Raw genomic sequence first — 10427 nt, 5'->3', positions numbered from 1 at the left:
TTAACAAAATTAGTATTTTTCTGCCGAACCCAGAATTCTCAAATTCGAAGCCTAACTATGACTTTTCGAAGGTTTTAGTTTTTCGAATGCAAAATTTCGTAAATTTAAGATGTTAAATTAAATATTTGCGATTCTTGTTGATAAATCTTGAATTTTTGATTGACCTACTGTATATGTTTAACAAGTTTGAATGCCTAGCCTTGTTAATTATGCAATCTAATTTGTAATTATGATTAATTTGTTGAAAATTAGAATAATTTAGAATTAATTTGATTTTCATAATTAATTATAATTTAATTAGATACCTATGATTAAAAACCACCATAAAAATTGTAAATTTATGATAAATTTTAAATTTTTATGACCTAGGCTTGAATCCATGTTAATCGGAAATCAATTGAATAATAAATTTTCGATTTTTCGCCCTAAAATTATGAAATTAATATTAATTTATTAATTTGTCATTAATTTTAAATATAAATTTTTTAAATTTTATGCGATTCGTTCATATAACTTGCACGCACAAAGCAATGGACGCTACGTGTTGCCCTTAAGGGGTATTGTATAGTGCGGGCATGCGACGACGAGCAAGGGAGCTCGTCGCCCATGCGGCACGTATGCAATGAGCAAGGGCATGGTGCACGAGCACAAGGCAGCAGCCCTGCCTTGTGTCGTGGGCTACGAGCAATGGACGAATGGGCATGGGCGAAGGCAAGGCACGGCAGTCGCGTGTGGGCAGCAAGCGAGCTGCGCCACAACGCGCACTGCCTCGCGCGCAGCGAGCGCAAGCTCGCGTGCCATGAGTGTTGCGCCCAGCGTCGATGCCGCGCGCAGCGAGTGCTGGTTCGCATCAAGCGAGCGCTGGCGAGCGCGCACAGCAAGCGCTGGCGAGCGCGCACATCGAGCGCTGGCGAGCGCGCACAGCGAGCGATGGCTCGCGTGCATCGAGCGCTGGAGCGCGCGCAGCGAGCACTGGCGAGCGCGCATAGCGAGCGATGGCTCGCGTGCATCGAGCGCTGGCGCGCGCGCAACGAGCACCAACTCGCGCGATAGCTTGCGAAGGGTAGAGGCAGCACATGGCCAGCGATGGTTGTGTGCGTGTGGCCCATGGGTGTGCGATGCGTAGGGTGTTTGCGTTGCGATTAGATCGTTTTGAATGTTTAATTTGAAATTTTCAGTTTACGTAATTTTAAATAATTTTAAAATTAATAATTTAAATTATTTTCTTGGATTTTAATTTTGAATATTGTAATTATAATAAATTTTATTTATTCTAATTATTTTACTAAAATTAAAATCATGAATTAATTTAAATACGACTGAAATTAAATTAAACTTTTTGGATTCAATTATAAATTTATATGAGCTTTAAATTTTAATTAAATTTGTATGTTTCCGGTTAGACTAGAAATACATTTTTATGTTTAAAATTAGTAAAGCATATGAATTTATTGGTTTGAGTGGGAGCCCTTTTTAGTCATAAACTCTTGATTAGGTCTACAAATCCTTAAGGTTAAAACAACTTGATTAGAATTAATAAGGACTGAATAATTGGTAGATTATTGGTGCCCTTGATTAATTGCTGCAAATGTTTACGTGATGCATAATGTGTTTTACTAACCAGCTAAGTGGGCCATTCATGATAATGAATGGGTGAATGGTATATATTGTATATGTACTGTTTTGCAGGTTATGAAGTGACTAGTATGGCCCAAATAGGATAGAAAATATGGTATGCGTACCATTAATTTGAATGTAATTGGTCTAAAGTACCAAAGTTGTTTTTCAATTCAAATATGGTCTGCATCCATCAAATAGTTGTAATTAGTTTTAATTATAGCTTATCCTATTTGAAGAAAATGGTGCCTCCCACGGAGATTTTCAAGACGGACTTTGAAGTTAAAGCTTCAAGATGAAGTCGGGCCATACTAGATCACATTTATCTTATGCATGTTTTAAGTTATTTATTGCTTTTAAATATGTCTTAAAATGCATGAGATCAAAAGCTTGATTATGTTGCATGATTAAGGATTTTAGTTCACTTAAAATCTAACCAACATAGTAAGAGCCTTAAGTTCCAAACTTAAAAATTGAGTTATAAGGTGCCATGCCAAAATATACACTTGCTTGGATATCCTTTACATCAATCTAGTAATAGTTTTCGCTCAGCGAGGTGTTACTTATTGGTCCTAAAGGGGCAAGGTACACAAATAATTGTGAGTACATGTTAGTTTTGGTGAAACTCAACGATATAAGTAAGGAGTCCTTTTATGTCGTGGCAAAATCGATAGGTTTACCTAATAAGTTCTTAGACGTACCTATCAACCAAGAATAGTTTCTAGACTATTAGCAAAAGGCTTTTTGCTTACCTAAGATGTTTTAGGATTAAGTCGACAAACTGTGCTTAGTTCTTCAATGATTTTAGGATCTTGGAATCATTTTATTCACACCTGCCGGAACACATAACTTGAATAAAATGCTTAATAAACATTGAATTATGCATGTATGCTAGAATTTAAGTTTATTAAGAGAAACTGTGAATGGTTATTTATTTGTTTATTCTTTTCAATTGTAGTTTTTAATATGGCAAACAACAATTCATTCAACATTCGATCAATTCTCGAAAAGGAGAAGTTGAACGGGAAAAACTTCCTTGACTGGCAAAGGAACTTGCAAATAGTTCTTATGCAGGAAGAAAAGGAGTATGTCCTAGAAGAGGCGATGCCCGAAGCCGCAGGCGACGGGGTCACTCAGGCAGCCCTCAATCGTTGGATTAATGCCAACAAGGATGTGAAATGTCTAATGCTCGCCACCATGAGTGCGGATCTGCAGAAAACGTTCATCAACTCAGATGCTTTCACAATCATCAGTGAGTTGAAGAACATGTTCCAAGATCTGGCTCGAGTCGAAAGATTCGAGACTCATAGGCAAATTCTTGAGACCAAGCTTAAGAAAGGCGAGCCCGTAAGTCCACATGTTCTCAAAATGATTGGACTCATTGAGAATATGAGTCGGCTGGATCAGCAATTTTCTCAGGAAATGGCTATAGACACCATCCTCCATTCTCTTCATAGCGGGTATGATCAGTTCAAACTGAACTACAGTATGAATAGTCTGGACAAAACGCTCACTGAGCTTCACGGTATGCTGAAGACCGCTGAAAAGACGCTCAAAAGTGATAAGCGGGATGTGCTTATGGTGCGTGGGGGCAAGTTCAAGAAATCTGGAAAGAAGAGGAATGCTAAGAAAGGTGGCAACAAGGCCAGCCCAACTAAGTAAACTGGCGCCAAATCTGTAAAGAGGAAGGTCAGTCAACCCACTTCTGAATCCGAATGCTTCTACTGCAAGAAGAAGGGGCATTGGAAGAGAGATTGCTTGAAGCTAAAGGAAGATCAGAAGAACGGAATAGTCGTTCCATCTTCAGGTATTTTCGTTATAGACTGTATACTTGCTAATTCAACTTCTTGGGTATTAGATACAGGTTGTGGCTCACACTTATGTTCCAATCCACAGGGACTAAGAAGAAGTAGAAAGTTAAGCAAGGGTGAAGTCGACCTACGAGTGGGAAATGGAGCACGGATTGCTGCATTAGCTGTAGGAACTTACTATTTGTCGTTGCCCTCCGGGCTAGTTTTGGAACTGGAAGAATGTTTCCATGTTCCAAGTCTTACTAAAAACATCATTTCAGTTTCTTGCTTAGATGCTAAGGGATTTTCCTTTTTAATAAAAGACAATAGTTGTTCGTTTTATTTTAAAGAGATGTTTTATGGATCTGCTAGATTAGTCAATGGACTTTATTTATTAGATCACGACAAACAAGTATATAACATAAATACCAAAAAGGCCAAAAAGGATGATTCAGATCTCACCTATCTGTGGCATTGTCGATTAGGCCATATAAACTTGAAACGCTTAGAAAGACTTCAAAAGGAAGGAATTCTAGAACCATTTGACTTAGAGGATTATGGTAAATGCGAATCATGTTTACTTGGCAAAATGACAAAGCAACCTTTCTCTAAAGTTGGAGAAAGAGCAAATGAACTATTGGGTTTAATCCATACAGATGTATGTGGACCAATGAGTACGAATGCTAGAGGTGGTTTCAGCTACTTTATCACTTTCACTGATGACTTCAGTAGATATGGTTATGTCTACCTAATGAAGCATAAGTCTGAATCCTTTGACAAATTCAAGGAATTTCAGAGTGAAGTAGAGAATCAATTAGGCAAGAAGATTAAGGCACTGCGGTCTGATAGAGGCGGTGAATATCTGAGCTATGAATTTGATGACCATCTGAAAGAATGTGGAATTCTATCAGAATTGACTCCTCCTGGAACACCACAATGGAACGGTGTGTCAGAACGGAGGAACAGAACCTTGCTAGACATGGTCAGGTCAATGATGGGTCAGGCCAAACTTCCATTAGAATTTTGGGGACATGCACTAAATACAGCTGCACTCACTATAAATAGAGCTCCGTCTAAAGCTGTCGAAAAGACTCCATACGAATTATGGTTTGGAAAGCCTCCAAATGTGTCTTTTCTTAAGATTTGGGGATGTGAAGTATACGTCAAACGATTAATTTCTGACAAACTTCATCCAAAATCTGACAAATGTATCCTTGTGGGCTATCCAAAGGAAACAAAGGGGTATTACTTCTACAATACATCTGAGAACAAGGTGTTTGTTGCTCGAGATGGTGTCTTTTTGGAGAAAGATCACATTTCCAAAATGACAAGTGGGAGAAAAGTAGACCTCGAAGAAATTCGAGTCGAACAACAAACTCTAGAGAATGCTCAAGATGAAATTCAGGATGAAACTCAGAGATCTTAAGAAGAATCTGGTGAGAATCATGGTCAAACTAGAAATGTTACCCCGCGTAGATCGCAAAGATATAGATCTCAACCGGAAAGGTACTTAGGTATTTTGACGAACGAGAGCTATGACGTTCTATTACTTGAAAGTGATGAACCTGCGACTTACAAACAAGCTATGACGAGCCCTAGCTCCAAGCAATGGCAAGAAGCCATGCAATCTGAATTAGACTCCATGTCTGAAAACCAAGTATGGGATTTAGTCGATTTGCCAGATGGCTACCAAGCCATTGGAAGCAAATGGGTTTTCAAACTGAAAAAGGACAAGGATGGGAAACTTGAAGTTTTCAAAGCTAGAATGGTTTCAAAAGGTTACAGGCAAGTCCACGGTGTGGATTACGATGAAACCTTTTCACCAGTTGCAATGCTAAAGTCTATTCGGATAATGTTAGCAATCGCTGCATATTACGATTACGAAATATGGCAGATGGATGTCAAAACTGCTTTCTTAAACGGCGTTTTAACAGAAACTGTGTTTATGACACAGCCTGGAGGTTTTGAGGATCCAAAGAATGCTAAAAAGGTATGCAAGCTAAAGAAGTCAATCTACGGATTGAAGCAGGCATCCAGGAGCTGGAATATACGTTTTGATGAAGCAGTCAGTGACTTTGGTTTCATCAAGAACGCAGACGAATCTTGTGTATACAAGAAGGTCAGTGGGAGCAAAATTGCTTTCCTAGTATTATATGTCGACGACATATTACTTATCGGAAATGACATTCCTATGTTGAACTCTGTCAAGATTTGGCTTGGGAAATGTTTTTCGATGAAAGATCTAGGAGAAGCACAGTACATATTGGGCATCAAGATTTACAGAGATAGATCTAAAAGGATGATTGGACTTAGTCAGAGCACTTATATCAATAAGGTGCTTGATAGGTTCAAGATGGCGGACTCCAAGCGAGGCTACCTACCCATGTCTCATGGAATGACTCTAAGCAAGACTCAGTGCCCAAAAACACTTGATGAGCGTAGACGAATGAATGGGATTCCATATGCATCATTGATTGGTTCAATAATGTATGCTATGATATGTACACGCCCGGATGTTGCGTATGCACTCAGTGCTACGAGCAGATACCAGTCAGACCCAGGAGAGGCGCATTGGACTGCTGCCAAGAATATTCTAGAGTACCTGAAAAGGCACAAAGATGACTTCCTGGTCTATGGTGGAGATGATGAATTAATTGTTAAAGGCTATACGGACGCAAGTTTTTAAACCGACAAAGATGATTTCAAATCACAGTCTGGGTTTGTCTTCTGTCTCAACGGAGGAGCAGTAAGCTGGAAAAGTGCTAAGCAAAGCACCATTGCGGATTCTACAACTGAAGCGGAGTACATTGCTGCACATGAAGCAGCAAAGGAAGCTATATGCCTAAGGAAGTTCATAGGTGAACTTGGTGTAGTCCCCTCCATTAAAGGACCAATAGCCCTGTATTGTGATAATAACGGAGCTATTGCACAGGCAAAGGAGCCTAGACACCACCAGAGAGTCAAGCATGTACTTCGTAGATTTCACCTTCTACGAGAGTTCGTTGAAAGAAAAGAAGTCGAGATAAGCAAAATTGGAACTGATGACAACATATCAGATCCATTGACTAAACCTCTGCCGCAGGCGAAGCACAACTCGCACACTGCAGCTATGGAAATCAAGCATATTGGAGAATGGCTTTGATGTCTCTGTTTAATGTTTTAAAGTTTTAGAGTTTAAATCTTTGTAAAACATTATTGGTTAATCATTCACAATAAATGAAAAGAATTCATTTTTCCATTTAATTTGTGGTTTATTAAATGATGAGTCCCTTCAATTTGACGATATATTCAAGATAGACTGTCAGGACCAGTCCTGTGACTAAGAAATGTCTATCAAGTGAACTTGAATGTCAAAGGTTGAAAATGGTCCCTAGTCGGAGTTTTCTATAAAATTGGACGCATAGAAAACATTAGACGATTAGAATGCAAGATGACTAGTAGTTCTGTTTCTTGAACTATGTGGACATGGCAATGTCATAATCATTTGCATAGATACTTACTTTGGGAAGACTAGTATCGGACAAGACCTATGAAACTTTACTGTAAGAGATGAAAATCTGTCATAAGTAAATTTCATTAAAATTATTAGACACTAAATCCTCAATACCTGAGTGATTTGAGATTACTTGTTTGAGAACTGGTTACTTTGACGTTGACCAACCGTCGCACCGTAAAAGGAGGCTATAAAGGCAACGCTCAGGTAATCACCTATCAAACGAAGTCTAATCTCAAGATCGCAAGATTGGGATTGTCCTCCCATAAATCGGGATGAGTTGCTTAAAAGTTGTACAAGGCCACTCGGAGAGCTAGAAACTGTGAAATGCATGGTCGTGCTCGGATGAATCATAGGCTATGATTATCTGTTTATTTGATCAGTTGAACTCTGAAACCGAGGAACACCTCTGGACATAATAAGGATGACAACTCTTACCTTATGTTCAAGAGCAAGCATCGAGCGACAAAGGAATTAGGAAATGCACACTTGTCCCTAAGGACAAGTGGGAGACTGAAGGAAATAATGCCCTTGGTCCAAGTATGCATTCTATGTTAAGTCTAATAAATGCGGTTCAGTATTAATTAACAAGTTAATAATTCAGTGAGATCAAGTGAGCTGAATGCCTAGCTAGAGGCCGCTTCAGTTCAAGTGGAATTAATGATATTAATCCACAGCTTACTCTTGACTGAACCCGTAGGGTCACACAAATAGTACGTAAACGGATCAAGTATTTAATGGCATTAAATACTCCATCTATGGATATTCGGAATCGACGGATCTTGGTTTCAGTGGGAGCTGAGATCGTCACAGGCAAGAAATGAATACTCCGGAAACGATGATATTGCCGGAAACGGAAATATGGATCGTATCGGAAATATAAATATTATCCAAGTCGTAGATGTTGCCGGAAACGGAAACATGGTACGTATCGGGAAATATTATCGGAAATAGAAATATTGCCGGAATCGGAAATATTGCCGGAAACGGAAATATTGCCTGAATCGGAAATATTATCGGAATCGGAAAATAATTCCGGAAACGGAAATATTAAATATTTGTTCGAAACGGAAATTAATTCCGGAATCGGAAATGTTAAATATTGTTCGTATCGGAAATGAATTCCGGAATCGGAAAATTAATCGGAAGCGCGTCGTACGAATTAGCATCGGACGAGCTTGCTAGACGAAGGCCCAGCACGAAGCCAGGCCCACGTCCAGCAAGGGAAACGCGCGCCACAACACGCCAGCCCAAGGCTGCGCCAGGCCCACCGCAAGGCAGGCCCAGCGCGCGCCCAAGGCTGCGGCAGTCATGGGCTGCGATGCTCGGGCTGTGCGCGCGCGCGCATGGCGCCCCTCGTGGGCTGCTGTGCGCGCGCGCGCATGGCGCCCCTCGTGGGCTGCTGTGCGTGCGTGGGTGTTTGTGTTCACATACGAAACCTAAAACGTACAGGATTCGTTTAATGATTAAATTCCTAATTCTATTTGATAAATTAATTAAATAAGAGTTTCATTAGGATTCTAATTTAATTAATTCGTATCCTAATAGGATTCCAATTCTCTTTCCATACCCCTATAAATATGTGGCCTGGGTTCACAATTTATAACAAGTTTTTCAAGTATTCAAAGTGAGTTTTTGAGAGAAAAATTCAGTCACATTCCTTGCTCAAAAGTGCCGAATTTTTTAGTACCTTAAGGGCGATTCTAGTTGGTCAATCTTAAGGCGGATCCGGACGTACTGTGGACTATCTACGGAGGGACGACACTTGGAGTCCTAAAGACTTGTTCTTGTTCGGTTCGGGCGCAGCTACGGAAGGCACGCAACAAAGAGTATGCATCTAAACTATGCTATATGATTATGTGTAAATAATATGTATTCCTGGCTAAATGGTTTTTCCGCATGATTTATGAATTGTCATATGTATCATAACCTAACATGGACTTCTTGGGCTTGGGATGTGTGGCCCTTGTTGTAGGTGTTACTTTTGTATGCGGGCTTGCTTTGTACCGTTTTTGCGAGGTCATCCTCGATCTTTATTCCCACATCATAAACTCTTTTGAAAGTATCAAGGCCCAAGTACCTAAGGTGTTGTCTGTAAGCTGGGTCCAGGTTGTCAATGAATTTTTGGACCAATTCTGTTTCGAGAGGCCTATTGATTAGTTGGGCCACTTGGTCCCTCCATCTAGCAAAATATGTTGTGAAACCTTCATTTTCCTTTTGGAAGAGGACTTCCAGCTCGCGCATGGTGACTTGAAAATCCATGTTCGACGAGTATTGCTAGATGAAGACATTGACAAAGTCCTCCCAAATGGAGAAGAGCTTAGGGTCCTGGTGGTAGTACCATTTGAGCGGCACAGGTTCCAAGGACAAAGGAAAGGCAGGCAAATACATGGCCTTGTCCAAGCCTTTCAAGTTCATGGCATTCACGAAGCTCAAGAGATGATCACGGGGATTGTCCGTGGCTTTGAACTTTGGTAAGTCAGATGAACTAAACTTTTCTGGTAGTTTGCCAGGAAAAGGTTCAGGATCGAGGGAGAAGTACTTGCTCCCCATGGTTTGCTGTAGAACCATTTTTTCGATCCTCTTCTCGTTATCGAGGTCATTTTTGGCTTCGTTTTCCATTTTCAGTTGGCTCATGAGTTGGGTCATTTGGGCCATCTGGTCTCGCAATTCTTCGATGGACATGTTTGAGGGTGCGAATCGAGGTTGGGGGAGCGGAGATCCTTGAAAGGGGGGATGACGGACGGAGCTTGGAGTTACTAAACCTTGTGTTGGTGATGTAGCTTCGAGACGCACTAACCTTTGATTTTCAGATCGCCACCAAGTGGCAGGACCAGCCCTATGCATAAGATAAGCTAAAGTTTAGGCCCCAAAGTTTTAAGCATTACTTAGTCTAGACTTTCACTCTTTCTATTGGTTCTTTATTCTCTCTTTTGTTGGTACACTTTTTGGTTTTTCTCTTGGTCATTCTTTGGATTTTCGAAACATTTGCCCGTGTGACATTCAAAGTTATTTGAACTGGCATGCTCGGTTTTGGTGCCGAACATCGTCGCCATAGGAGGCCTAACAACGACACAAAGAGTTATTCATCTTTTTTTTAAGTCGCTTTTAGAATCGAGTGCCTTTTCATACGCCCTTGCAGAAATTTTCACGAATTTTCTTTTACTGCTACGTATATTTTATGCGCGGGCACCGAGGCTGTTGTGCCTGACCAAGAGGCCAGGCAGCAACTTCAGCGCCCAGCTGTGGGCGTGAAAATTATTGGCGCCCAGCCAGGGGCGCTGAAAATGCGTCCCTGACTGGTACTCGTATTCCGTTTGCGTATATTTTTTTGTTTATGCGACTTAATTCTGCGTGCTTGCCTAATAACGTCCTTTACGCGTTGTGCAGTGTTGTGGGATTCGTTACGGGCCATCCTAAGCGTCGCTTATTTTTGTGGCGATCGTTCGGGGTTGCGGAACACGTATTTTGGTATAGCTCTTTGTCCAATTGGTGTTTATGAATGTTTAGACAATTTTTAAGGTTGT

The sequence above is a fragment of the Spinacia oleracea genome, chromosome 5, assembly GCF_020520425.1.
Source record: "Spinacia oleracea cultivar Varoflay chromosome 5, BTI_SOV_V1, whole genome shotgun sequence".
In the NCBI taxonomy this organism is placed as follows: Eukaryota; Viridiplantae; Streptophyta; class Magnoliopsida; order Caryophyllales; family Amaranthaceae; genus Spinacia; species Spinacia oleracea.
The sequence above is the reverse complement of the archived record's forward strand: the minus strand, read 5'-3'. Positions refer to the sequence as shown.